The sequence below is a fragment of the Narcine bancroftii genome, chromosome 12 (assembly GCF_036971445.1).
Source record: "Narcine bancroftii isolate sNarBan1 chromosome 12, sNarBan1.hap1, whole genome shotgun sequence".
Classification (NCBI taxonomy): Eukaryota; Metazoa; Chordata; class Chondrichthyes; order Torpediniformes; family Narcinidae; genus Narcine; species Narcine bancroftii.
This window is the reverse complement of record NC_091480.1, coordinates 53,341,001-53,367,912: the sequence shown is the minus strand read 5'-3', so window position 1 is coordinate 53,367,912 and position 26,912 is coordinate 53,341,001. Positions and strand designations below refer to the sequence as shown.

The 26,912-nt window shown below is 41.1% G+C and overlaps 1 protein-coding gene and 1 long non-coding RNA gene across 8 annotated transcripts in view; one reads left to right on the top strand and one right to left on the bottom strand.

Moving 5' to 3' along the window:
- Positions 1-13,940, bottom strand: part of LOC138746934 (uncharacterized) — an 84,971-nt gene extending 71,031 nt beyond the window's left edge. The window contains exons 1-3 of one of the 3 annotated variants that reach the window (XR_011347196.1): positions 13,774-13,940; positions 13,303-13,553; positions 9,216-9,812 (exon numbers count right to left, since the gene is read on the bottom strand). This is a non-coding gene — a long non-coding RNA (uncharacterized lncRNA). Of the gene's footprint in view, positions 1-9,215; positions 9,813-13,298; positions 13,554-13,773 lie in introns of those variants that run through there. The other 2 variants (XR_011347198.1, XR_011347197.1) reach the window with 2 other exon arrangements.
- LOC138746933 (spermatogenesis-associated serine-rich protein 2-like) overlaps positions 13,437-26,912 on the top strand; it is a 102,173-nt gene continuing 88,697 nt past the window's right edge. For 3 of the 5 annotated variants that reach the window (XM_069905620.1, XM_069905621.1, XM_069905623.1), the window contains exon 1: positions 13,438-13,931. The gene's annotated coding sequence lies outside the window, so the exon portion shown is untranslated. Of the gene's footprint in view, positions 13,932-26,912 lie in introns of all 5 variants that reach the window. The other 2 variants (XM_069905625.1, XM_069905626.1) reach the window with 1 other exon arrangement.

Below are 26,912 nucleotides of genomic sequence, written 5' to 3'. Positions count from 1 at the left end.
GAGGGGGTATTTTTAACCTCCTACCCGTTTTTTTTGTATTATTAGATTAAAGAGTGAAGGGGTTTTTTTTTGTTTAAATATTTTTAAAAAAGCATAAGAAAGTATTTGATTGTTTAAAAAACTAAAAATTGATGTGGATTTTTTTTGTAAAGTTTATTCAGTAGATAAGGAATATCTGAAATTTAAATGTGAATGGGATGGATAAGTTTTTTTTATATTTTTTCTTTAACTTTAAGGTGAAAGGAGTGGTAATTCTGGTGTATATTATTTTGCTATTTTAGTTATAGAACGAAGGGAATAATGGTGAAAGTTATAAATTGAATTGTACAATTCTTAATGAGGCTTGAATTTTGTTTGTGGTTTATGCTCTATTTGTTGAAGATATAGATTTCGTTGTAGATGTGTTTTTATTATTTGGATATCTGAATTTTAACGTAATGATTGGGGATATTTAAATGTGGTATTGGAGCTTTTGTTGGATAATTATTCAAGAGTAAAAGGGAAAAATGGTGGAAGAGTACTAAAATTGAATTGTACAATGCTTAATGAGGTTTGAATTTTGTTTTAAGATGGTGGTTTATGTGACTAATATGATGATAGATGTGAAGTTAGTTGATATTTGGTGAAGGTTTATCTCTATAGAGAAAGTTTTTTTTCATCTTTTTTTCATACAATTTTTTTTAAGAATTGATTATTGTTTAAGAATTTTTGATAGATAATGTTACTAAATTTTTTATATTAAGTTTGAGTTAAATATATGTTTCATCTTAACTCCGTTTGTTAAATATATGCATTTAAGTTTGATTTAAATATGTTTTTTAAGTCTGATATCTTAGTATTAATTACTTTTCTTTTTGTTAGCATTTTAATCAGTTATGTTTTTGGTTTTTTTTGTAAGTGGGCTTTTTTTCTCACATATATTATTAACTTTATTAATTCTTCACTCTTTATTTTGGGGGGGAAAGGGGGGGTTGGACTAATTTGAGTTGGGTTATTAATGTGTAATAATTATTGGGAAGGGTATAGTTTATTTAGATTACTGATATTGTATTGTAATTTTATTAGTTTATTCTTAATTTTTTTTAATGTAATCCTATATGTTATTCATGTTATAAAATCTTAAATAAAGTTTAAAAAAAATGTTATTAGACATGACTCGTTAATTACGTATAAACCTCAAGAAATTAATGATGAATTTCATATGTTTTATGAGAAATTGTATACTTCTACAGTCTTGGAAGATGAAGTCAAAATTGACTTTTTTTAAAATCGGGTTTAACTTTACCTTCTTTGAAAGATATGGAAATTAAGGTATTAGTTGCTTCCCTTACTATTAAAGAATTGACGGAAGTGCTTTGGTCCATGCCGAGTGGCAAGTCCCCTGGTGATGATGGGTTTTCTTCAGAATTTTATAAGGAATTTCAGGATTTGTTCATTCCTTTTTTGATGGAGATTTTGGTTCAAGCAATGAAGACTGGGTCTTTTCTGGATTCCTTTTCTAAAGCAATTATTACTGTTATTCTCAAGAAAGATAGGGATCCCTTAAAAGCAGGATCCTATAAACCTATTTCTTTGTTAAACGTGGATTATAAAATTGTACCCAAGGTTCTGGCTAATAGATTGGCTAAATACTTACCCGATTTGATTCATGTAGATCAGACAAGCTTTATTAAGAATCGTTATTCAGCAGATAACATTGTTAAGTTGATTTCTTTAGTTAATATTTCTCGGGAGAAATCTGACCAACCAATGGTAATTTCTCTTGATGCAGAAAAGGCCGATAGAGTAGAATGGAGTTTTTTTGTTCAAAGTTTTGGAAAAGTTCAAGTTCGGGCCTCTTTTTATTGGTTGGATTAAGGCTTTATATAAAAATCTTATTACTAGAATGGTGAGAAATGGACAGGTGTCTTTACATTTTGTGTTACTGAGATCGACTAGACAGGGCTTCCCCTTGTCGCCAGCTTTGTTTGCATTAGTTATTGAACTTTTGGCTCAAGTGATTTGACAGGACAGTACTATTAAAGGTATTAAGGTGAATTCTGATGAATATAAATTTGTTTACTGATGATATAATTAACACAGCCTTTGCAATCCTTGGGGAATTTGCATAAACGATTGGAGCAGTATAGTGAGGTATCCGGATATAAAATTAATTGGGGAAAAAAGTGAAATTATGCCTTTAGCTGAAATCGATTATTCGCTTTGTAGACAGGTTGCTAAATTTAAATGGTCTGATCTGATTAAGTATTTGGGTTTTATAATTGATAGTAATTGTAATCATTTATTTGAATTAAACTACTTACCTTTATTGTCTAAAATTTAGCATGATTTTAATCAGTGGAAGGATTAACCTATAACGTTGATAGGATGAGTTAATTGTATTAAAATAAGTATCCTTCCCAGAATTCAATATCTTTTTTCAGTCTATTCCTTGTAGGATTCCTCAAAATTTAAAAAAATGATTTAAATGCTTTGGTGAGGAAATTTTTGTGTTAAGATAAAATGGCGAGTGTCTTCAACTTCCTAATTTCCAAAATTATTATGAGTCAGCTCAGTTTAAATTTATCAATAGGATGTTTCAAGTGGACAACCCTTTGATATGGGCCAATACTGAATTATCTCAAATTGGTGAGAAGAGGATGGATCAATTTATTTATCGATGGAATTCTCAGTTATTAAGTAATTATAATTTACTTGTGCTCAAGCATTTAATGGAATTATGGAATAAAACAAATGGAACTATAGGTATGCAGGGTAAAATTTTGAAAACACCTTTGTTTCAGAATAAGCTTTTTCCTTTTATGGTTAATAATCAACTTTTGAAGGTGTGAGATCAGAAAGGAATTAAATTAGTAGAGGATTGTTATGAAGCGGGATATTTTATTTCCTTTCAAAGAATGAAAGAGAAGTATGAAATATCTTCAAGTACTCTTTTTTTCTTATTATCAAGTCAAAGCATTATTATTGGATAATTTTGGGTGTACTTTAAGACTACTGAGACAGTCTAAATTTTAAATTGTACTTACTGATGGTGGTAAGAAAGGATTTCTATCTAAAATGTATGCTTTATTACAGAATAAAATGGTTAAACCAAATGTTTATATATCTAGAATGAAGTGGGAAAAAGATTTGGAGTTATGTATTTCTCAAGATGATTGGATGACTATATGTGAGGATAGTATGACTAAAATTGTAAATGTAAGGAATAGATTGGTTCATTATAATTTTATCCATCAATTATATTTGACTGGAGAAATTAAGGAAATATATATATATTTCTTCTGATTTATGTTTTCGATGCCATAAGGAAGTGAGTATGTTTTTACATTCGGTTTGGTTATGTAAGATGGTGAAACCTTTATGGAACAAAATTAAGGAATTTTTGTGAAGGTTATGTTTAAATTTAAAATTTCACTTGATCCTATGATATTTTTATTGGGTTATATTTAAAAAAAATTAAGTTTGGAGTTAAAATTAGACAATTTTCAAATTGCTTTTTTGAGATTGGCTTTAGCTGTAGCTAGGAAATGAAAAATTAGACTAATTTGAGTATTCAAAGATGGCATGTTGAAATAAGATCTTGCATTCCTTTGGAAAAAAATAAGATATAATTTACAAAATAATTATACTTTTTTTTGTTGAAACTTGGAGCCCGTATAAGGAATATATCCGATCTAATCATTAATATTATTTTCCCATACATTGATGGTGTTGTCCCAAACCATGGCAAATAATTGAAGGGTATTATGTTAGTTGTTCTCCTCTTCTTTTTTTTCTTTTGGAATAGTTTAGAGGGGGGTGGGAGGGGTGCATGGGATAGGGTTGTGGGGGGGGGGGGTTACATGGGTTAAAATATTATGTATTGGCTTGTATTTTAATTGTATGATTTATTGTGCTTTAGAAATAAAATTTTCAAAAAAAGAGAAATTTTGGGATGGCTGCCTCTAAGATGGCCACACTGGGGATTTCAAAGATGGCCACCCCCTTAGATCGCACGTCGAGTGGTCAGGATGGGACATCAGATGTGGCGTCATCCCATTCCTGCAGTTTGGTTCTCAGCTACTGGAAGAGACGCCGGAAGAAGGTCGAGCCAAGATGGCAATGTGGGTTGTGGACCACATGTGACGGTGCTGGAAGGGGATTTAGAGCAGCATACCTTAGTGTAGTGCCTCTTCCTCCGGCAGCGAACAGGTCGAGCTACTGGCTGGGCAGTTATTTCTCAGGTGTTTGGTTTGACCACAGTAATTGCACCTCGTGTGCTCAGCGACTGCAATGACAGTCAGGGTGCCTGAGTCTCAAGGTGGCAGTGCACATGCACCCCATCTGGCGGCCACTTTAGCATTCTTTTGGGCTGTTTCTAACGACTAAGCCAGCTGTATATGAAAAGAGGGGAGGTGAGAATTGATTTGCAGGCTAATTTTTAACATTTAAGAGGGATTTGAACAGCTACATAGATGGGAGAGGTATGGAGGGCTATGGACTGATGCAGGTCACTGAGACTAGGCCAAAAAAAAATGGTTCAGCACAGACTAGAAGAGCTGATGGGACCTTTTTCTGTGCTGCAATGTTCAATGGTTCTATGACTGTGAAAAAAAACAAAGGGAAAAGAGAAGAGAAAGAGAGGGGGGGAAAATCAGAGCTGGGGGAAGGCAACAGGGGAAGATGGGAAGGGGGTTTAATGGAAGTGGGAGAAGTTGATGTTAATGCCATCCAGTTGGAGGAGAAGATGAAGTGTTCTCCCTCCAATTTGCGGGTGGTCTCAATCTGGCACCATTAACCAGTTCAAAAATCCTGTCAAGGAAGGTGAGTATCCTACACAAGGTAACTTATGTCCTTAGCTCCTAAAACCTTTCCTCCATCTAAAAGGCACAAGTGAGGAGTGTGATGGAATACTTTCCACTTAACTGAATGAAAATAGTCCTGACAATACCCAAGAAGCTCACACTACCCAGTACAAAACAACTTGCTCCTCTGGAACTGCATCCAACATGCTAAATATTAATTCCTTTCACAACAAATGCATCATGGGTGCCAAAATGGTCCATACAGTGCAGGTTTGATGCATGAGTGCCATGACCTTTTACATTACATCAGAGCTAAATGTCTGGTATTGCCTAATCAGAATATTAACAAATTCAAGTTTATTGTCTTCTGATTGTACAAGTGCAACCCGACGAAACAGTGTTCTCCAGTCCTCGGTGCAAAACACGCAGACACATAACCCACATACAGACAAATAATACACATGCAGGACAAATATTTTATCCATAAAAATAAATAAATATTATTTGGTGAATATCACAGTTTCGGCTGGTCAGTGTAAGCAGTTCCTTTGGTCATTCAGCATTCTCATTCCCTATGGGAAGAAGCTGTTCCTCAGCCTGGTGGTGCTGGTTCTGATCCTCCTGTATCTCTTTCCTGATGGGAGCACCTGAAACATGCTGTGTGCAGGGTGGAAGGGGTCCTCGATGATGAGGAGATTCCAGTGATCCTCTCTGCCACTCTTATGGTCCTGTGGATTGACCTCTGATCCATTTCTCTGCAGCAACCATACCACACTGTGATGCAGCCAGGCAGAATTCTCTCGACAGAGATTCAATAGAAGGTTGACATAATGGTGGCTGGTAGCCTTGCCCTCTCCAGTCTTCTCAGGAAGTGCAGTTGCTATTGCACCTTCCTGACAAGCGAGGAGATGTTGTGTGTCCATGATAGGTCACTAGTTAAGTGAACTCCAAGGAACTTGGTGCTCTCCACTCTCTCCACTATAGTTGTTGATGTGTAGTGGAAGGTGGTCATTCCTGATCCTCTTGAAGTCCACAATCATCTCCTTCATCTTGTCCACCTTACTCAGGTTGTTACTCTCGCACCTTTTCACGAGATTTTCCACCTCTTCTCTGCAGTGCGACTCATCGTTGTTGCTAATGAGGCCAACGACTGTTGTGTCACCTGCAAAATGATTACTCTGTTGGAGCTCGATCTGGCGAGGTAGTCATGGGTCAATAGTGTGAGCACACAGCCCTGAGGTACGCCTGTGCTCAGTGTGATAGTGCTTGTCATTCTGCTACCACCCTGGACAGACTGTGGTCTTTCTGTTAAGACAATACAGTGGTATCAATGGATCAAATAAAGTGTATTAAAGTATCAATTGAATCAAACATGTCAGTCAGAATGAAAATAACAGCACTGAACACACAGAGGACTCATATCTCACAAGGAAATTACACTCCAAGCTTTATTCCTTCCCAATATTTCCCCTCTCCTGTTACGATAACATTGGCTCTTTGTTGAGATGCAGGACGACAAGAATTAAACTAGAAAATGCCAGAAACATAGCAGAAATCGAAAAAAAAGTTTATATTTTGAGTGTGAACATTCTCAGTATGTAGCTGCATCAAAATTATGTTTTATTTAAACGTTAGGACTTGGCATGGTATCACAATATCTTGAATCTTCATCAAGTGATGAACTGCTTTTGAGAGGTTGGTCATGGCCAGAATTAACATAATACATAATAATTAACTAAGCAAAGGTTTGGACCCACAGCAATTCGCCTATCGTCACAATATTGCTGGCTCTCCATTCAGCTCTGGATAACCTAGGCAACAGCAGCACATTCATCTGGCTACTCTTCATTGACTACAGCTCAGCTTTCAACACCACAGTGCTGGTCAACAAGCTCCAATCTTGGACTTCTGCACCCTGCCCCAGAACTGGATCTTTGATATCCTCATCAGAAGATCACAGTTAGTATGAATTGGAAAATACTCACTCATGACTGTATGGCCAGGCACAATCCAAATGTCATCTACTAATTTGTCGATGATACCACAGTTGTCGGCAGAATCATAGATGGCAATGAGGAAGCCTACAGGAGGGAGGTAGATCAGCTCGTTGAGTGGTCTAACATCAACAACCTTGCACTCAACATTAGTAAAACCAAGGAGCTGATTGTGGACTTCAGGAAGAAATCTGGAGAACACGAAGCAGTCCTTATCGAGGGGTCAGCAGTGGAGAGGGTCAAGAAATTAAAATTCTTGGGTATCAACATCTCTGAGGATCTGTCCTGGGTCCTTAATGTCAATGCAATCACAAAGAAGACTCACCAGTGGCTAAACTTCATGAGGAGCTTGAGATTTGGTACGTCACTGAAGACTCTTGAAAACTTCTACAGGTGTACCACAGAAATAATTCTGTCTGGCTGCATCACTGTCTGGTATGGAGATGCCATTGCACAGGACAGGAAAAAAACTCCATAAGATTAACTCAGCCAGTGACATCACGAGCACCAGTCTTCACTCCATCGAGGACACCTATAAGAGGCAATGTCTGAAGAAAGCAGCCTCTATCTGCATGGACCCTCACCACCCAGGCTATGCCCTCTTCACACACTACCATCAGGAAAGAAGTAAGGAGCCTGAACACGAGCACTCAGAATCACAGCTTCTTCCCTTCTGCTATCAGAATTCTGAATGGACAATGAACCATATGCACTACCTCACTTTCTCCTAGTTTTCTTGAAATATTAATTTTTTGAAATGTAATTTATAACGATATTTGCGCTGTGAAGCTGCTGCAAAACAACAAATTTCGTGACATGTTCATAATAAATTCAGATTCTGAATTAAATTAGCAAGGAAGACAATTGAAGCAGCTGGTATAAATGAGTTCAGAAGATAATACTGGAACCAAAAATATATATAGACATGGGTGTAAGCTCAAGACAAAAATTTATCTGACAGCACATGGGAGACTTTGGAAAGAAAAAGGATCCTAAATTCACATCATGCTCTTTCAATAAGAATAAGTACTATGAAAGGAAGGCCACCTTCAGGGAAGAAATAAAAAGGAATCTCGTTACCTCTTGTTTACCTCTCATTATCATATTGAAATTACATTATAGTGGGAAAGAAATCAAACCATATGTATTTATAAGATTTGTAATAATAGAATTTCTAAATGTGATATATCCATGAGGTAAAAGATGAGAAGTTAGCATTTATGATAGTTTCCTTCATTAGCATGTACCATGTCTCAACAAGAATGGTGGGAGCTAGTATTCACAGCTAAATGGTTCCAGATTTCTTCAACATATGTGGAGAAGAAATTCCTCATTCCATTCTTGAAATCATCTCTCAGCTTTCATTTACTCCCCCATCACAAAAGAAATTCAGAAGTATCAGAACCAGCACCACGAGGCTCAGGAACAGCTTCTTCCCACAGGCAGTGAAAATGGTGAATGACCAAAAGAACTGTATGCATCCTATGTATAATATGTACAAAGCAATATTTATTTATTTGTATAGATGAATACTTATCCTGCAATATGTATTATGTGTGTTATGCCTGGTTCTGTGTCTGTGTGTTTTGCACTGAGGACCAGAGAATCCTGTTACTTTTTTTTGAATATTTTATTTAAAATGTTTCCATACATGTAATTCATAAACTTTTACATAGGCAAAATATTAATTACATTTATAATTACAATGATTACATGATGGTTTAAACCCCATCCTTACCCTCCCCTCCCCCCTCCCTATTCACCCCTCTCAGTGAAAACCATAAAAGATACAAATTTAATATATGGCTATATAAAATATAGAAAAAGATTAAAAAAAGAAAAATAATTTCTGGATTGCACAAAGGGGTCAGTTTGCACACTGGGATCTTACAGCCATTTTAGGGAAGAAGATTAACACAGGTCTTAAGAGGCTGAAAGTACATTTTTACATATTCACCCCTAAACTTTGCATATACGGGCTCTAAATTTGTAAAAATGTAAGATATTTAGTTCTTAAATTATATGTAATTTTCTCCAAAGGAATACAACTTTGAATTTTTGTGTTCCATTTTTCCACACCTAAATATGCATCTGATTTCCAAGTCACTGCAATACATTTCCTTGCCACTGCTAAAGCTATTTTGATAAATTTCACGATAAAATTATAACTAACTTGTGTCTTGTTCCTTCTATGTTCCCCAATAAAAATATTTCTGGAATTTGTGGAAATACAATACCAGTAATTTGTTCTAAAAAATTTCCTAAGTCCACCCAAAAAGATCTTACTTTAGAACATGACCAAGTAGAGTATAAAAAGGTTCCTCTCTCTTCACATCTAAAATATTTATCTGATAAATCCAATTTCATTTTATTAAATTTTTGAGGCATTAAATAAAATTGATGTAAATAATTATATTGAACTAATCAATGCCTTACATTTATAATATTTGTTATACAGTCTTGACAGAGATCTGACCATCTTTTCTCATCGATTGTAATATTTAGGTCTGTCTCCCATTTATGTCTAGATTTATGAACTCCCTGTTTAGTAGTGCCTGGTTGTAATAAAAGGTGCATTGCAGAAATAAAATTCTTCGTATAATCTCTCCCAATAAGAACTTCTAGCTCGCTACAAGCTGGTAAGAACATTGTTAAACCTAATTTTTCCCACAAATATCCTCTCAATTGAAGCTAACAAAAACATGTATTCTGAGTTATTCCATATTTATTTCTTAACTGTTGAAATGACATCAATTGACCTTGTTCATAATAATCTTCTATATTTTTAATGCAATTGTGAAACCAAATAGTCAAAAATTGATTATCTATGGTAAAAGGTAAAAGATTATTTTGCATCAAAGGTGTCTTAGGTGATATATTTCCTTTTGTTCCAATTTCATTATTTATCTTGCTCCAGATATTAATGGTGCTTCTTTCACACTGATTATTAATTTTGAATCCAATTTACATATGAATTCTTCTCCAGATTTCCCTCCTATTTTATCCATCTCTATTTTGTCGGTTTTCCTGATCCCTCAAAAAAAATAAGAAATCTCCATTTAGCCACTTGGTAACAATTCTTAAAAGTTAAGAAGCCGCAAATCACCCAATTCATATTTCCACGTTAACCTTTCCATATAAACTCTTGACATTTTTACCTTTACAAAGAAATTTTCTTATATGTTTATTTAATTCTTGAAATAAACTTTTAAGGTAATAATATTGGTAAACTTTGAAAAAGGTATTGTTTTTTGCAGAAAAATATTCTTCTTAATACAATTAACCCTTCTTACTAAGTTATTGGCAAGGTCATCCATTTTGTTAAATCCGCTTCAACTTTTTAATGCAATGTTACATAATTCAGTTTGTATAATTTGTTTAAATTATTATCTATTCAGATTGGTAATTATTTAATCGCCTCCTTTGGCCATTTAAATTAAGTATTTATTCGACAAAGACAATAGTCTCCTTGTGTAAGGGGCATAACTTCACTTTTATCCCAATGTACTTTATAACCTGAGATCTTACCATATTCTTCCAAATTTAAATGTAGTTTCTGTAAAGAAATCTCCTGTTTTGATGGGCTGTACTTGTGCAATCAGATGACAATAAACTTGACAACTTGACTGGATAGCTGGAATTAATATTTAGCAACATACCCAATTGTTCTGGATAACCGCACCAAAGGATAGTTTTTTTTAAATCTCCACCTTTCATCCATCAAATGTTAACAAGCCAACATTATGCCAGCTGCCTTTGTAACCTTTTACCTTCATTGTGACTGACAATTAATTCATTATCTAAGCTAATGACGAGGATAGGAGGGAGCAACAAAAATAAATGGTGTAGCTGAAATTTAGTACCTGAGACAGGGTCGGAGCCAGAACACGTTAGAGGACCAACCTTTCGACCGGGGGGGAGGGGGCGGGGGGGGTATGCTGGCAGGAACCTACCTGTCGTTGAGGCCATCCCTCTGATGTGAGATAGGAGGGACACTCTTTTTATTGCGTCAAGCGTCACGAGACACTACTGATGCTTGATGCACGTTAGTTATGTGGCCAGAGGTGGGTGGAGAGTTCCTAGCAGGCGTCAACCTAGATGCTAATGACATGGAAGGGGGTGGAGTGAGTCTGACTGCCAAAGATGGCCGCGACCATATGGGGAGGGGACAGCATCTCATTTGGGGGAGGGGCAATGCCCACAGATGCTCCCCTTGGCACTGATCCTGGCCTGAGAGATCGTGGAATCTGAAACTCTCATCATAATGAAAATATACCTGGATATCTTAAGAGGGCTCACAAAATCATCGAGGCCCCCTTCCACCCTCCACACAGCATCTCTCAACTGCTCTCATTGGGTAAGAGATACAGGAGTATCAGAGCCAGCACCACCAGTCTGAGGAACAGCTTCTTCCTACAGGCAGTGAGAATGGTGAATGACCAAAGGAATTGCTCACACTAACCATTCGAGACTCTCATATTCACGAAACAACATTTATTTATTTGTATATATGAATACTTGTCCTGCATACAGTATATATTGCTCGTCTGTATTTGCATTATGTTTGGTTGCGTGTCTGTGTGGTTTGCACTGAGGACTGGAGAATGCCATTTCATCAAGTTGGCTTGACTTAAAATGTGATGTGCCACAATAGAGGCAACAAAACACAAATGCTGGAAGTCTTAAGTTAAAAAAAAAACACAAAACACTGAAAAGAACAAGAGATGCAAATTCTCTCCTCAGACTATTCCCAGTATTTTCCAATTTTATTTGAGCCGGAACAGATTTTGACAGGATGGGATGAACATTCTCCTTTCATGTTTTATGATTGTGACACTAGGTGCTTTGGGGTGATAGTATATCACTGAGGTTTCATCCCAGCAGGTGGTGCTGCTCTCCCTCAGCAAAAGCCACACACACTGGCTCATCTTAAACCATCTATTCTGAAATAGATGTTATTTTTTGTGTATCAAAAGAGGCTGAAAAAAGGTCACCAAAATTCAAATCTGATCCGTAGTAAAACACAAAAGTCTGCAGACACCATGGTTGAAGTTCAAATACAATGGTGGTGAAACTCAGCAGGTCAAACTGGTAGCAAAGATGAAGATACAGAACCAACGTTTTGGGCTTGTGCCCTTCATTAAGGTGTGGACAAAATGTGGGCATGCGCCCAAATAAAATGGAAGGTGGGGGGGAGAGTGGCATGGTCCCACAGGCAGGAAATGGATAAGGGAGGGAGGGCACACCAGCAAACAAGAGGAGGGGAGATGGCTCTGTGAATGGAGAGGGAAGGAGGTGGAGAACTGGAGGAAAGAAGTCAGAGGGATGGGACACAGAGGGAGAACGGGGAATGGACTACCAGAGAAGTCGATGCTAATGACATCTGGTTGGAGAGTGCCCAGATGGAAAATTAGGTCTTGCTCCTCCAATTTATGGGTGGTCTTGGTATAATAGTACACAAGGCCGTGATCAGACATGTCAGCATGGAAGTAGGCCACAGAATTGAAATGGTTGTCCACTGGGAGATCCCTGCCACTGATCAAGTTCATTGTCATCTGATTGCACTAGTACAAAACAGCATTGTCCAGTTTGTGGTGCAAAACACAACCCAACATAACACAACAAACAAACATTGCTTCATGAATATGAGAGTCTCGTATGGTTAGGGTGAGCAATTCCTTTGGTCATTCAGCATTCTCATTGCCTGTGGGAAGGAGCTGTTCCTCAGCCTGGGGGTGCTGGCTCTGATACTCCTGATCCCTGATGTGATTAATTATGAAGCTGCTTGCTTCTACCTTGATGGAGAGCTAGTTTGCCTTCCAAAAGATGCTACGTGGCCTGCTGAGTTTCTCCAGCACTTTTATGCACTGCTCCCTGTCTGTCTTCCTCACATTCAGATTTATTGTCTGAGTATATATTTCACACCAACAACCTAGGAGAGGACTGTGGGCTTCAGGAGACAGTCAGGGGGACACAACCCAGTTCTCATCGCGGGTTCAGCAGCGGAGACTGTCAAGAACTTCAAATTCCTGGGTGTCAACACCTCCGAGGATCTGTCCTGGAGCCTCCATGTCGATGCAATCACCTTGCTTTGTGAGGGGAAAACACTCAAGAAAAAAAACTCCAGAAGGTCGTTAACTTGGTTTGAGGCATCATGGGCACCAGACATCACTCCATCGAGGTATTCTCAAAGTCCCCCACCACCTGGGCCATGCCCTCTTCACTCTGCTACCATCAGAGAAAAGGTCCAGGAGCCTAAAGAAGAGCACTCAACGGTACAAGGACAGCTTCTTCCCCGCTGTCAACAGATTCCGGAATAATCAATGAACCACAGACACTCCCTCACTTTGACTTTTATGTGCATTACTCTTATTTATTTCTGCAAGTTGGTTTATATGAATGTTTGCCATGTGAAGCTGCCACAAAACAGCAAATTGGGTGACTTGTTCACCTTAAATCCTGATTCCATTACATCACATACAGCCCTGAATTTCTTTTCCGTTTTTCAAATAAAATTTACCTACTTTCTTTTCACGGAGGTAACGTCGTTTATTTGGGGGCGGGTGGGAAGTGGAATTAAAGGAGTAATTGAGATGAGGCCTCTCCTCACTTCGGAACGGCTCCATTATTTCCAGGCGCGGATTGTGTCGTCGCCGGAAGTGACATCCGGGAGTAAGCGCTGTCGCCTAGTTGCCGAGAGTTTTCTCCTTTCCTGCGAGTCCCATTGTGAGAAGTGTTTCTTATGGTGTGCGCTTGTCCAGAGGCAGCTCCACACCTTTGGAAAGCAAACGAAAATACATTGTTCAGTGTATTTTAAGAAGTCCCATCAATTGGGAAAATCCCGTTGGGTGAGCGTTTTTATTCTACCCCCTCCTCCCCTTGAATTCCCTGGCGACCCCCGGGACCAGTGAGGGTGAGAGCGGGCAGGACACCTGGCTGGTTCGAATAAGTACACGGGCTGGAGGCAGAAAAACAGGACAAAGTGCTCTTCTAACCTGCCTAATTCTAGAACATGAAGTGAGCAACTGAAGAGGAAGCAGCGGCCAGGCTTGTGATGCGAGGGTTTTGATTGACCAAAAAGACAGGGTGCTGACTGACCGCTGGACGCTCGACAGAATTGTCTGCAAGAAGGTTTCTGGCACCAAGCCCACTGGTAATTAAACAGTTCCCCTCCCCCCCCCCCCCCTCCCCCCTCCCCCCCCCCTCCCCCCCCCCTCTCCCCCCCCCCTCCCCCCCCTCCCCCTCCCCCCTCCTCCTCCTCCTCCCCCCCTCCCCCCTCCTCCTCCTCCTCCCCCCCCTCCCCCTCCCCCCCCCCTCCCCCCTCCCCCCCTATTGTGTTTGGGTACTATTTACCTATTGTGCATAGTTGGTTATGAAGTAAAGCTTGTATTATTACAAAATGAACTACTGAGCAGTTGGAATGAGCAATGAAGGAAGTATTATTGTTTTTTTTAACTACAGTAGAACCCTGGTATCCAGCACCTACGGGATTGCATATGTGTATTTTCCGGTTCTCTGAGAACCACTGTTATAATGCCTAAACTAATACATCTGCATTAAGAAGACAGTGCAAAATGTATTGTGATAGTTAATTACTGTGCGTAAAGTTCACTTTAGTCAGGTAATTGCTATAACTTACGTCACTGGCGCTATAATAGTATCTGCTCACCATTATGCTACCTGTGCCGCTGCCAATAATTAACCCACTCTCCTTCAAATTTGCAGATAATGCCTTACTAATGTACAACCAACAAATTAAGATAAAGGCAGGGAGACACTTTCGGAGAGTCACCCCAGTGGTGAGCAGCATCGGCACACTCTTCATTCTGGGCACTGTCATTTTATTCAAACAACCTTTATTCAAACAGCTGCTGAGGGTGGGCACAACTGGGGCGCTTCGCTGGCTGAATGTTACTCCCCTCTTACAATTTTGAACTTTAAAAAAAATAATATTTATATATTTAATTCCTTAAATTTTTGCTGCTTGCTTGAATTCAAGATGCAGAGGCTTTACTGTGTGTGTGTGTGTGTGTGAATTCCAGATGCCAGAGGTTTTACTGTGTGTAGGAAAAAAGTATTGGAAATGCTCCTTGGTGGTCCTTTTTAAAAAAAAAAAATGACTGACATTTTGCTTCTAATTGTGGAGCCATCTCCCAGGCGAAGTGAGATTCCAGATGAAAATGGAAACAACAAGGGACACCCGACAGCTGTGCTATCCGATGAAGTAGCAGATGGCAAAAAGCTTTGCTCCGAGAGGAACTCAACGCCTTGCACACCTGATTTGACGACAGTAACGGAAAAGCCATCTTTCCACACCTATGACAATCCCATCCTGACTGTATCTGAGGAAGATCTGAGGAAGACATGCTGTCTTCAGGAGAGTAAATCTGAGGATGGAGTACCTGGACGAGTACTAAAAATCAGTATTCACTGATTTATATTCAATAACTCACTCCAGCAGGGTGTGGTACCCACCTGTTTCAAACAGGCATCATTCATACCCAAGAAGAGTACAGTAACCTGCCTGAATAACTATCCACCAGTAGCACTTGCATCAATAGTGAAGGTGTTTTGAAAGCCTGGTGTTCAAGCAGATCAGCTCCTGTCTGACCGGTGACAGGGATACTTTCCAGTTCGCTTATCATAGCAACATGTCTGCAGCAGATCCCATGTCACTGGCTCGACATAAAGCCTTGGAATGCCTGGATAGTAAAGATGCATTCATCAGAATGCTCTTTATCGACTACAGTTCACCATTTAACCCCATCATTGCCCTAAAACTGATCAGAAAACTCCAAGACCTGGGAACAACACCCCACTGTATAATTGGTCCTGGATTTCCTCACCTCCAGACCACAATCAGTGAGGATTGGTAAGAATATCTCCTCCACAAGCTCCATCAGTACCGGACCACCACAGGGCAGTGTTCTTCGCCCCTGCTCGACTCACTTTACATCTATGACTATGTGGCTCAGTACAATAATGCCATCTGGAAATTGCTGACCATGGTAGTGGGTTTATAAAGAAAGGTGATGTCAGGATACAGGAGGCAGATTTAAAACTTGTCTGAATGGGGCACCAACAACAACTTTGTACTCAATGTCACCAAAACCAAGGAGCTGATTGTTGACTTCAGGAAAAGAAAGCCAGAGATGTACGATCCAGTGATCATTGGGGGATCAGAGGTGGAGAGAGTGAGCAAATTTAAGTTCTTGGAGTCACTATCTCAGAGGATCCCTACTGGACCCAACACACTAATGGCATCTTGAAGAAGCACGTCAGCGCTCTACTTCTCAGAGTTTGGTATGACACCAGAAGCCCTGGGAAATTTCTACTAATGTGTGGTGTAGTGTGCTGACTGGCTGCATCACGGTCTGGTATGGGGACACTGCAAAAGGTAGTGGACACAGCCCAGGTCATCACAGGGCCCCACTATTGAGTAAATCTGCAGGGAATACTGCCGTTGGAGAGCAGCCACAGTCATCATGCATCCAAACACTGCTGCCATCAGGAAAGAGGTGTAGGTGCCACAAGACCTGCACCACTAGGTTCAGGAACAGCTGCTCCCCTTCCACCATCAGACTCTTCAACGACAAACACATTTAAGGACTCTTACTTGTGCACTTTATTGACTTTTTAAAAATTCTCTCTGTATTGCACAGTTTACATTGGTTATCTGTTTATAATTTTTTTTGTTTACATGTATGTGCTGTGTATAGTTTTTTTTGCACTACGAATAAGTGGCAATTCTGCCACGCCTGCAGAAAAATGTTCTCGGGGTTGTATGTGATGTCATGTATATACTCTGACCATAAATCTGAAAACTTATTTTTTTTCCACTGGATTTGTGTAGATGCTCTAAACTACATTCAGAGACCTTCCTTCCACAGCTTTCTTGCATTAACTGCTTGTCTTCCAGTTTGCCTGATCTGCAGCCTCATTAGAGCAGCTAAGAATAATTACCACGAGCATTTTAGATTTTTCAAATGCAAATAACTATTTTATTTGCATTGTTTGTGATTCCTCTCCCGTCCCCCCCCACCCCATGAATCAGCATGCGCAAAATTCAAGAACGTGCATTAACAAGTGATGCTGTTAACACATAAAAACCATTGAATTGAGTGTAGCATTCTGCTCACCTGCAGATTTATTTGCACCTATCATGTAACACAGTTGCATCAGTGTGTCCATCTGTGGAGCCTTTTGTGTGCAGTAGATTGCATTTCCTGAAAGTTTTTCTTCTGAGTACATAATTCATTTTAGTTTGCAGTTTTTATGTACACAAGCATATTTTTGATCTTTTGAAATGTGGCACATGCTCTATAATTTTTTTTAATTATTACTATATATCTACTGCAGTGTTGTTGAGCATTGAACTAGTTATTCCAGTGTTTAAAGAAAATTGCAGAATGATTAACTGAAGTAACCTCACCAATATTTATGTATCCCTATTTTTCAGTGTATGAATGTGTCTCCATGCCGTTGATTTGAATTATACATAAAGTTATGGGCCCAGAGGACCCCAAAACACAGCAGCAATAGAAATTCACCAAGACAAATGGTTACTTAAAGAAAATTAAAAACTTCTTTTGTTAAACATCAAAACAGAATCAAACTTTAACTTATTACAGTGTACTATTAATGTACCTTAACCCCTTTCTAATTTATAAGTGCATGTGTATGTAATGTGTATACGTTCAGAAAGTTCTTTGATTCACAGTCCAATCTCACTTCTCAGACCTCCAAGTTCACCGGTATCAGGCAATTCTTATACTATGCACAGAATGTAACATTTATGAATCTTCACAAAGCTCTGGTGTTTAAAAGTAATTGGTTACTGCTCAGGGATGTTCTCGTTGATTTCAGAGAGAGATTTGTTGCTCGTTGGACACACACCAACTGATTCCCTCCGATCAGCCACTTCAGTGTCTTGCTGAAGAAACTTGCCCATCAGGGTTTTCCAAAAGATAACCTCTTCTGCAGGCCACCACAGAGTTCCTTTTTGTTTCCCTTATTTCAGGTGAAGCAGTCGAGCCAGCCATTTCCTCTTGTATGGACTACATGGGTCGTTTCAACAGGCTGACCTCAGAACTCAACCCGTCTTCAAAATGGGGTCTTTTAAACAAGCTGCCAGCTTACCATGCTGTAGAAACCCATTTTCTCTCTTTCTGTCTCTCTCTCACAGAGAGCCTGTTTGGTCGCGCTCTCTCTCTCTCTCTCTCTCTCTCTCTCTCTCTCTGCTTGGAAAACCACATGACCTTCTTAGAACAGCAAACTTAATTCAGACAGACTGTAGCACCGGACCCAATCTTCTGAGTCCATTCATCTGTTGCTTTCAAAACAATAATCCATTACTGCACAACATGTTTGTGACCTACACTACTCCCACAATCTCTCTCCCTTCAAAAAGATATCTATATACAATATAAAATATGATTTAATCTGTCACAACACTTACAAAATATCAATCAGCTGGTCTGAATATTACTGTAGATCCTGCTGCTGCTGAAGACTGGTATTTGCATATTGCTTGGCCTCACATTGTAAAATTCTTTGGTACATTTCTGTCTGCCCTTCAGTTGCATTAAATTGATTTCAATAGATTTTGAGTCTCATTTATGTTCTGTTGGTCGTAGCCTGGAAAATGGGCCTTGGGTAACTGGAATTTAGGAATGATGCCAACAGTAGATTCAAAATCAGATGATCAGTATGTGGATTGATGTCAGAAAAAATGTCAATAGATTACTTGCTGGTTAGGAGTAAATCATCAACTTGTTATTTTTGGGTCAGACTTTATGTTGCCATTGCAATTTTGTTGCCTTAAAATTAGCAGTAGCATATTAAAAATGAAGATTGCTTAAGACATGGTCAAGCTGCTTTTTTTTTGTTTTATTTCACTTGCATGATGCGCACATTGTCTTTCCCCAATTCACCTCAGGAGGTAATGGTGAGCCACTGCAAGAAAGGGAGTTAGAATTTTTATGCAGAGAGATGCCATATCTGGAATGTAAGCTAAAACATTTATGGAAGCATATTCAATAGTAATTTTCAAAATTGCTCCTTTACCTTGAGTAGAATCCATTGCGTATATTGTGGTTTTATTGATGGGGCGGCAGCATGGGCCAAATAGCCTGTTACAGTGCTGTATGTCTAAATTCAATATTTAAAAAAATTAAGTTAAAATTAAATTATGATGGATAGATCTCTGGCAATTCGAATTGAGGATAATTTGCTTCTGCTCTGGTTTTCTGGTTCTGAGGCGTCCGATGAGGCCCATGTGCAACTCATAGATTCTTCCACAGATTGGACAGGGCCAGCTAACGCGATGGGTGAGCTCCTAATTCTCTAATTGCTGGGACATTGCCAACCTCATGGGTTATCTGATACAATCATTAAAACAAATTTGGTGTTTAACTGCACATGTAAACTTTTTAGATTTGCATTTGTTACATGGATAATAAAGAGTCATACTGATGTATTGCATCAGTAGTTTTTTTTTTCTTCTGTGAAGAACTACTTGGCCTTCATGCTCTGATTAATAGAAAATAATTGAATTCAGGCACATGGAGGATCGTGTCAATCCTTGATCCAGGTTCTGGGGTGAGATCTCGATCAGCATTTTATTCTCCTGAGGAATGAAGGACTCTGAATCTTGCCAAATTCCCTTTATTTGATAAACAGGCCTGTGGGAGATCCGTCACCTACGTAGATCTGATATTAACCAATCTCAAAACAGTCACCTCCCTGGCAGCAAGCATTATCCCATCAGCATTAAGCAATGCAATGTCCATCTACATGATGCATCATATTGTGTACCAAAAACACAGACATGTCCTCTTCCTCTCAGTTTTTGCAGTTTCTGTTCCCCTAATTATTGTAAATCACACGACCACCCCAGAGAGAAACGAGACTGTTGGAAGTTATCAGCCAGGCTATTGTTACCAAGCAACTCGTATTCCAGAGCCTCCTGCTGTCCTCATTGGGCTGGTGAAATTTCAGCTTGGCTGTCATTGCTAGGCAACAAACACCCTGTCCTTAGTTATCTGCAGATGTCCCAGCCATAAGCAGTAACTAAATGTTAAAGTGGACCTTTTCTTTGAAAACACTCATGGATACAACTTCACAAACAAACTTTTAATCACATTGCAAAACATGAGAACTCCCTTACAGCGAGAAGCAACTGCCTTGAGCAGCTTGTCCCGCTATTAAGAGAGCTCCTCATGGCTAATAAATCAATCTTTTATACTTTCAGGCACCTATGTCTCTGGAACATTTGAACAGACTGCTCCATACAAGTACATATTCCTTGGAATTCTCTTGGAGTTCATTAATCAGGGTCTTGTTCCTTACCCAAAGGTTAATAGTCTTTTGCTACTTTGCCAAATAAGGAGGCTGTTTTCAGTTCCAGCTGATAACAAAAGAATGGAAGGCAGACATCTTCTGCCTTTCAGTCAGTATTTTGAAACTGGCATTCTCACAGTTTATGTATTAATATTTTGGTTAATTAATATGTTAATGTATTTGATGTGTGAACATCAATTTAAAAACTCAAAAGACCATTCCTTACTTCTGCAAGCACTGCCAGTGTGGGAAATGTAGATCTAGATCTCAAGGCCCAGTTGCTTGAGAGATTTGGTTCTTGGCTAAAGGTTGGTGAGTTCTCGTAATTGTCACAGGAAAAAGGTTGAATCAAGCCAGGTAGCCTGATGTAATAAAATATCACAAAGGATCTTTTCCATTTTCTCATGGACTTGTTCTGATACTCTCTCTTGCACTGTGTGAAGGACTGGCACAGTTTGGATTTTAAGAGGATAAAATTAGTATGATTACCTTTTTTTCTTGGAATTGTAGGGATTTAGCAGCAGCAGTAATGAAAGTTGCAAATGAACAAGGTGATTCAAGTTCTGGCAAGTGATTGCTGTTAACTTGGTGAAAGCACTGACCAACTTCATACAAAGGAACAGGGCCAAGCTAACAAATAGAAGCAGCATGCAAGTAGAAGTGTTTAAATTTAATTTAACCTGTAAAATTAGCACGTTTAAAACAGAATGCTTTAAGGTAATCAATTGGATGGTATCTATTGTTATGAATGAATGGAGTTTCATTTGCTCATTTGTTGATCATTTGCACTGAATTAATGTTCCTTATAAAGAAGTTTCACAACTTGAGTAGTGATTTACAAAATTTACAGAATACAGTGGTGTATTACAATTGTATAGTCCCACGAAATGTGGGAAAGACAAGATTGCTTTATCCTGTGAGGTAAGTATAATCCTGCTAATTAGAAGTGATGAAGCCACTACATTGTTTTCTAGTCTTCAAATGCAAAGCATTTAAGCTTATCAAGCTGAAAAATGTTTTTAAAAAGGTGCTTTCCCTTCTTTTCATGTCTTAGTTGCAGTTGTGAATTCTTGATTGTCAATTTGTGTAAAATGTAAACGAGTTGCAGGAATATCTAATACACTATATATATATATATAGTTGCTCCAAATTCAAACTTTGATACAACGTATAGTGCTGATGAATTGCCTCCTCTGGTTGAGATGAGCCACTTTTAGTACAATTTTCTCTGTGTCTCTTTATTTCCTTCTCTCAAGGTGAGAGAGAAACTTAAATCTAAACTGCATGAATGTGCAAGAATAATAGCGGGGTAAAAATTAATAAATCTAATTGCTTTTAACTTTGCCTCAGTAGTAGCATTCCTGCCTCAGAACTAGAAGGTTGTTGGTTAAGTTCCAGCTATTAGAGCAACAATCTTAATTAATAATATTAAGGGAATGTTGAAATATAAACATGCTGGAAGCACTCAGTAGACCTTTTCAGATGTGATATTAAGCCCTGGCTAATCCAGAAAATAGGAATGCAGATTTGCATCATTGTCTTGTTGGCTGCACAGAAACTTTTCTTCCTGAACATTTTTTGGTGTATTTTATGGATTTTGAGCTGCTAATCACGAAAATTACCTTAAAATATTTCTATTTGAGATGCAACCTATTTTTGTGATTTCCTGTCATATTTTAAGTCTACTTGAAGCAGACAAAACTATGAAGTGCAACATGTCATTGAAAATTCATTTCCTGCATTTGCACTTGGACTTCTTCCTGGCTCATCTTGATGCAGCCAGTGACGAACACGGTGAAAGATTTCACCAGGACATGGCGACTGTGTATCAGGGCAACTAGAATCAGTCAATACTAGCTGACTATTGTTGGACACTGACATGAGTGGCATCAGATGCTGAGTACAAACAAAAATCAGCAGCAAAACACAATGAGTTGGCATCATTATGTGATTAAACATGGTAAATTCAATAAAAGTTAATTTAATGTTTCTCCAACTTCCTACGTGATGCAGGAAATCTGAAATTATCTTTGTGTTCAGCTTGAAGTTGTCTATCATAATCCCTTTTTTCAAAAAACCAGCCTTTTGAAAATTTGTTGTCCAATGTAATTAATCAAATGTACCAATCAGGTATGTCTAAATTGACCCATAATTATTTTGATTTATTCAGGTTTTTAATGAAAAATGGTGGTTCTATTCTCAAAGTTTGAATGTAAGAATAAGATGAAAATGAACAGGTATTGCATAAAGCTTAGTCAAAGAGGAAGCCTGTTGAAATGTTAGTTTCAAGCACAATAAAACAGCAGGAGTTGACCTCCAACCTGCCCTGCCATTCATTTTGATTGGGGCTGATCTGTGATGGCCTCAATTCCTCTTCTGTGCAAGATCATGATAGCCCTTAATTCTTTCAACAATTTATCTTCCTTCACCTTGAATGGTTTAACCTGCTTGGATGATTCTAGGCTAGGTGGAAAGAGAAAGGAAGTAGGAACTGGAATGACTAGTTAAAGTTTGGGGAGGCAAGCTGATTAGTGGAATGCAGTGAACTCAGTGTTCATGCCCTGGGGTTGGAGTGGGCCCAGACGAAAAATGAGGTGTTGTTCCTCCAATCTGCAGGTGGTCAGGGTGGGGTAGGGTGAAAGGCCATGGACAGACATGTGAGCTTGAGAGTGTAACTCAGAATTGAAATGGTTGGCTACTGGGAGGTAATTTTTGTTGTGGACGGAGAGGAGGTGCTGGGCAAAACTATCGCCTAATCTGTGACTGGTCTCTCCAATGTAGAGAAGGCCACAGAGAGTGCACCAAATGCAGTAAATGAGTTATTTGGAGATACAGGTGAAGTGTTGCTTCACCTGAAACATCTGGTTAGGACCTTGGACTCTGGTGAGGGATGAGGTGTGGGTGCAGGTTCACAGAGGAAGGGGGCGGGGGAGGTGATGGGTGGGGTGGGAAGAGTGCACAGGGAGTCATGGAGGGAGCGGTCCCTATTGTGAGAAACAGAAGTACCTTCACAGAATTTGCTCGTGACAAAAATTGAGAACAAAGAACATTTATTATACAACAATACAAAGTTGGGTGCTTCCCCTTACCCTGGGAATACACACACACATACTGGGGCTCACCCAACTTTTATACAGTTCATTTCAGTGTAGAGGTACCCTCCACCCCCCCCCCCCCAACATTCTTCTGCCTCCTGGATAAGTTAGGCATTAGGCAATCCTGTCTACCTACGTGCTGTTTCTGTGAACTTGGAGGACCAGGGGGTATCCTGTCTGTGTCCCATCATGTCATTGTCCTTATTCACCTGCCTTTGTCCTTATTCACACCTTCCCAACCCTCAGGGCTTAACTCTTATATGAACTTGCTAATTCTGTCTAAGGCATACTAATTACATATGCAGAACTTGCTGATCTCTCTAAGACTAGAAGACCCTTATCTTATTCAGACTAACTTTACTTCCTACATTCTATTATCTACCCTTATCCTATTCATACTGGCTTTATTCATTACACACATTTTCATATTAGTTTCTCATCTCTCACAATCTTCACTTTTCTTTTAGCTACGCTTCATGAATTCTCAACTGGAATGTATTACTTGTAAACTTGGTCTTTTTCCCAGCGAGTCAGTAAATGAACTGCAGTCTCAGTATCATCAGACAGAATTTGGGAAACATACATCGTTTGGGTTATAGTGATCTGACAAGGGGTCCGTTGAATTAAATACTGCACACGTCTTTAGGCAGGGGAGCACCATAATGGCCAGAATAGTGAGTCCAGCTCCTATAAGGGCTGTGGGTATCAGACTGCCAAGTCTGAACCTGGGCATGGGAAGATTTTTGAACTCCTGAAGAAGTGTCTTTAACCGCCTGACCGTTGTGAGCACTGTCATTAACCAGTCTTTCACAAACGCTACCTTCAGCAGCCAACGAGTAATCGAGAGCCAGGCGGTTTTGTTGAACTGTGGCTCGTATCTGTCGTCTTTCTTCAGCCCATAAATTCAGGGCCATCACTGTCTGTTCGGTGATGATCTCCAAGGCTGGAGTCTGATTAAACGATTTAAATGCCAAGCAGCTGTGGTGTTCTGGAGCAGCTTACGTCATTTACAACTGGAACTCCCCTTACAGTGGTGGTTCTTAACATTCCGAATGTCTATGTGACCCAAAGGATGATTTACAGGAGATCAAGTTGGGGAGAGGTTTTTCTTGTCACTGAACCTGTGAGTTGCAGCCTGTCTGTGAACATTAGCATATGTATTCACTCTATTTCTGCTACATGTACAATCCTGACTAACATTCTGTCTGTCATTGCCCCACCATCTTCTTTGTGCTATCTCTTTAAAACTCCTCTTTTTAATATCTGTAGAGGATGGAATACAAACCAAGTCTACTCCCCTAGGGGCGTTCTGTTCCCCTGGTCCATGTTGGGATCCTATATTAACCCATACTAAAAAAGGTACCCCACTATGACTATACTCTATACCTGTGCCCTGTCTGCATTCTAAAGGTAAATAATTGTCACCTCTGCTGCCCCTATTCCAGGAGGACTTAATACATTGTGAGCAATTTGGTGATTTCCCAAAAATTTGGAACCAACAAGTAAACAAAACAGCAAATGGTAAAAACAACATTACAGCACTTTTTCCCGGCGTAGTGTAACTTTCAGATCAGAAGGATGAAGGACTGCACGCCAGGTGGAGGGTAGATTATCAATGTCTTTAGTCCATGGATCAGCAGCTTGTTTAATTCATTCTATGTGAGTCCACCCCTTTTCTTTCGTTCGCACTGCAGTGTCTGTAATCAAAAGTACACAATAGGTGCTGTCCCAGACAGGTTTTAGTTGGTGACCTTGCCATGCTTTTACATATACCCAATCACTAGATTTAATAAAATAAATAAGATGCTCCAGGGGTGGGTTTTGAGCTAATAAACCCTTCCGTTTTAATTTGTATAGAGAGGCAGAAAGTCCCTTTAAATATTTGGATATGTACTAGTCCAGGGGTGTCAAACTCAAATTCACGGAGGGCCAAAATTAAAAACTTGGACTAAGTCGAGGGCCGAACTAAATATTTATTGAAAATTTTCAACAACATCTGCATGTTTTCTCTCAACATATGTAATGTTAAACTTTTTCTTATTAAAATAAATATTTAATAATAGTTTTGGTTAAACTCTTTCCATAAGAAGCATTAACAAATAAGAAATAAAATATTCAATAAATAATATTTCTCTCTAGCCTTTAAGCCAAGGATTGCATGTTGCCGAGAAGCATGCCAGGGAGCAGAGGTCTGCAGGGAGCCCTCCCCAGCCCAGCCAGCAAACCCGAGCGGCATCCCCCCCCCCCCGACCCCTCTCCCTCCTCCGCCCCTGCCTCCGCCTGCCGCAACCGCCACCAACAACCAAGGAGTCCCCGCTGGTCTCGCCATCTCACCGGGAATACTGTGAGAGCGGTGGAACTCGTCCGCGACCTCCACCCCAGCGGAAAGTCTACACATGAAGCTCAAGGAATGGAGACGTTGGAGCTAGGCGGCGGGTCCGCCGGAGCTAGGCGGCGGGTCCGCCGGAGCTAGGCGGCGGGTCCGCCGGAGCTAGACGGCGGGTCCGCCGGAGCTAGGCGGCGGGTCCGCCGGAGCTAGGCGGCGGGTCCGCCGGAGCTAGGCGGCGGGTCCGCCGGAGCTAGGCGGCGGGTCCGCCGGAGCTAGGCGGCGGGTCCGCCGGAGCTAGGCGGCGGGTCCGCCGGAGCTAGGCGGCGGGTCCGCCGGAGCTAGGCGGCGGGTCCGCCGGAGCTAGGCGGCGGGTCCGCCGGAGCTAGGCGGCGGGTCCGCCGGAGCTAGGCGGCGGGTCCGCCGGAGCTAGGCGGCGGGTCCGCCGGAGCTAGGCGGCGGGTCCGCCGGAGCTAGGCGGCGGGTCCGCCGGAGCTAGGCGGCGGGTCCGCCGGAGCTAGGCGGCGGGTCCGCCGGAGCTAGGCGGCGGGTCCGCCGGAGCTAGGCGGCGGGTCCGCCGGAGCTAGGCGGCGGGTCCGCCGGAGCTAGGCGGCGGGTCCGCCGGAGCTAGGCGGCGGGTCCGCCGGAGCTAGGCGGCGGGTCCGCCGGAGCTAGGCGGCGGGTCCGCCGGAGCTAGGCGGCGGGTCCGCCGGAGCTAGGCGGCGGGTCCGCCGGAGCTAGGCGGCGGGTCCGCCGGAGCTAGGCGGCGGGTCCGCCGGAGCTAGGCGGCGGGTCCGCCGGAGCTAGGCGGCGGGTCCGCCGGAGCTAGGCGGCGGGTCCGCCGGAGCTAGGCGGCGGGTCCGCCGGAGCTAGGCGGCGGGTCCGCCGGAGCTAGGCGGCGGGTCCGCCGGAGCTAGGCGGCGGGTCCGCCGGAGCTAGGCGGCGGGTCCGCCGGAGCTAGGCGGCGGGTCCGCCGGAGCTAGGCGGCGGGTCCGCCGGAGCTAGGCGGCGGGTCCGCCGGAGCTAGGCGGCGGGTCCGCCGGAGCTAGGCGGCGGGTCCGCCGGAGCTAGGCGGCGGGTCCGCCGGAGCTAGGCGGCGGGTCCGCCGGAGCTAGGCGGCGGGTCCGCCGGAGCTAGGCGGCGGGTCCGCCGGAGCTAGGCGGCGGGTCCGCCGGAGCTAGGCGGCGGGTCCGCCGGAGCTAGGCGGCGGGTCCGCCGGAGCTAGGCGGCGGGTCCGCCGGAGCTAGGCGGCGTCGCTGTGAATATCTAATTAACGTTCCCGTTAACTATATCGGTGTACTGCTGTGCCTGCTGTGGAAGTGCTAAAAACTACTATGGTGGTGCCTGCTGCTGTGCATGTGCTATACTTGCG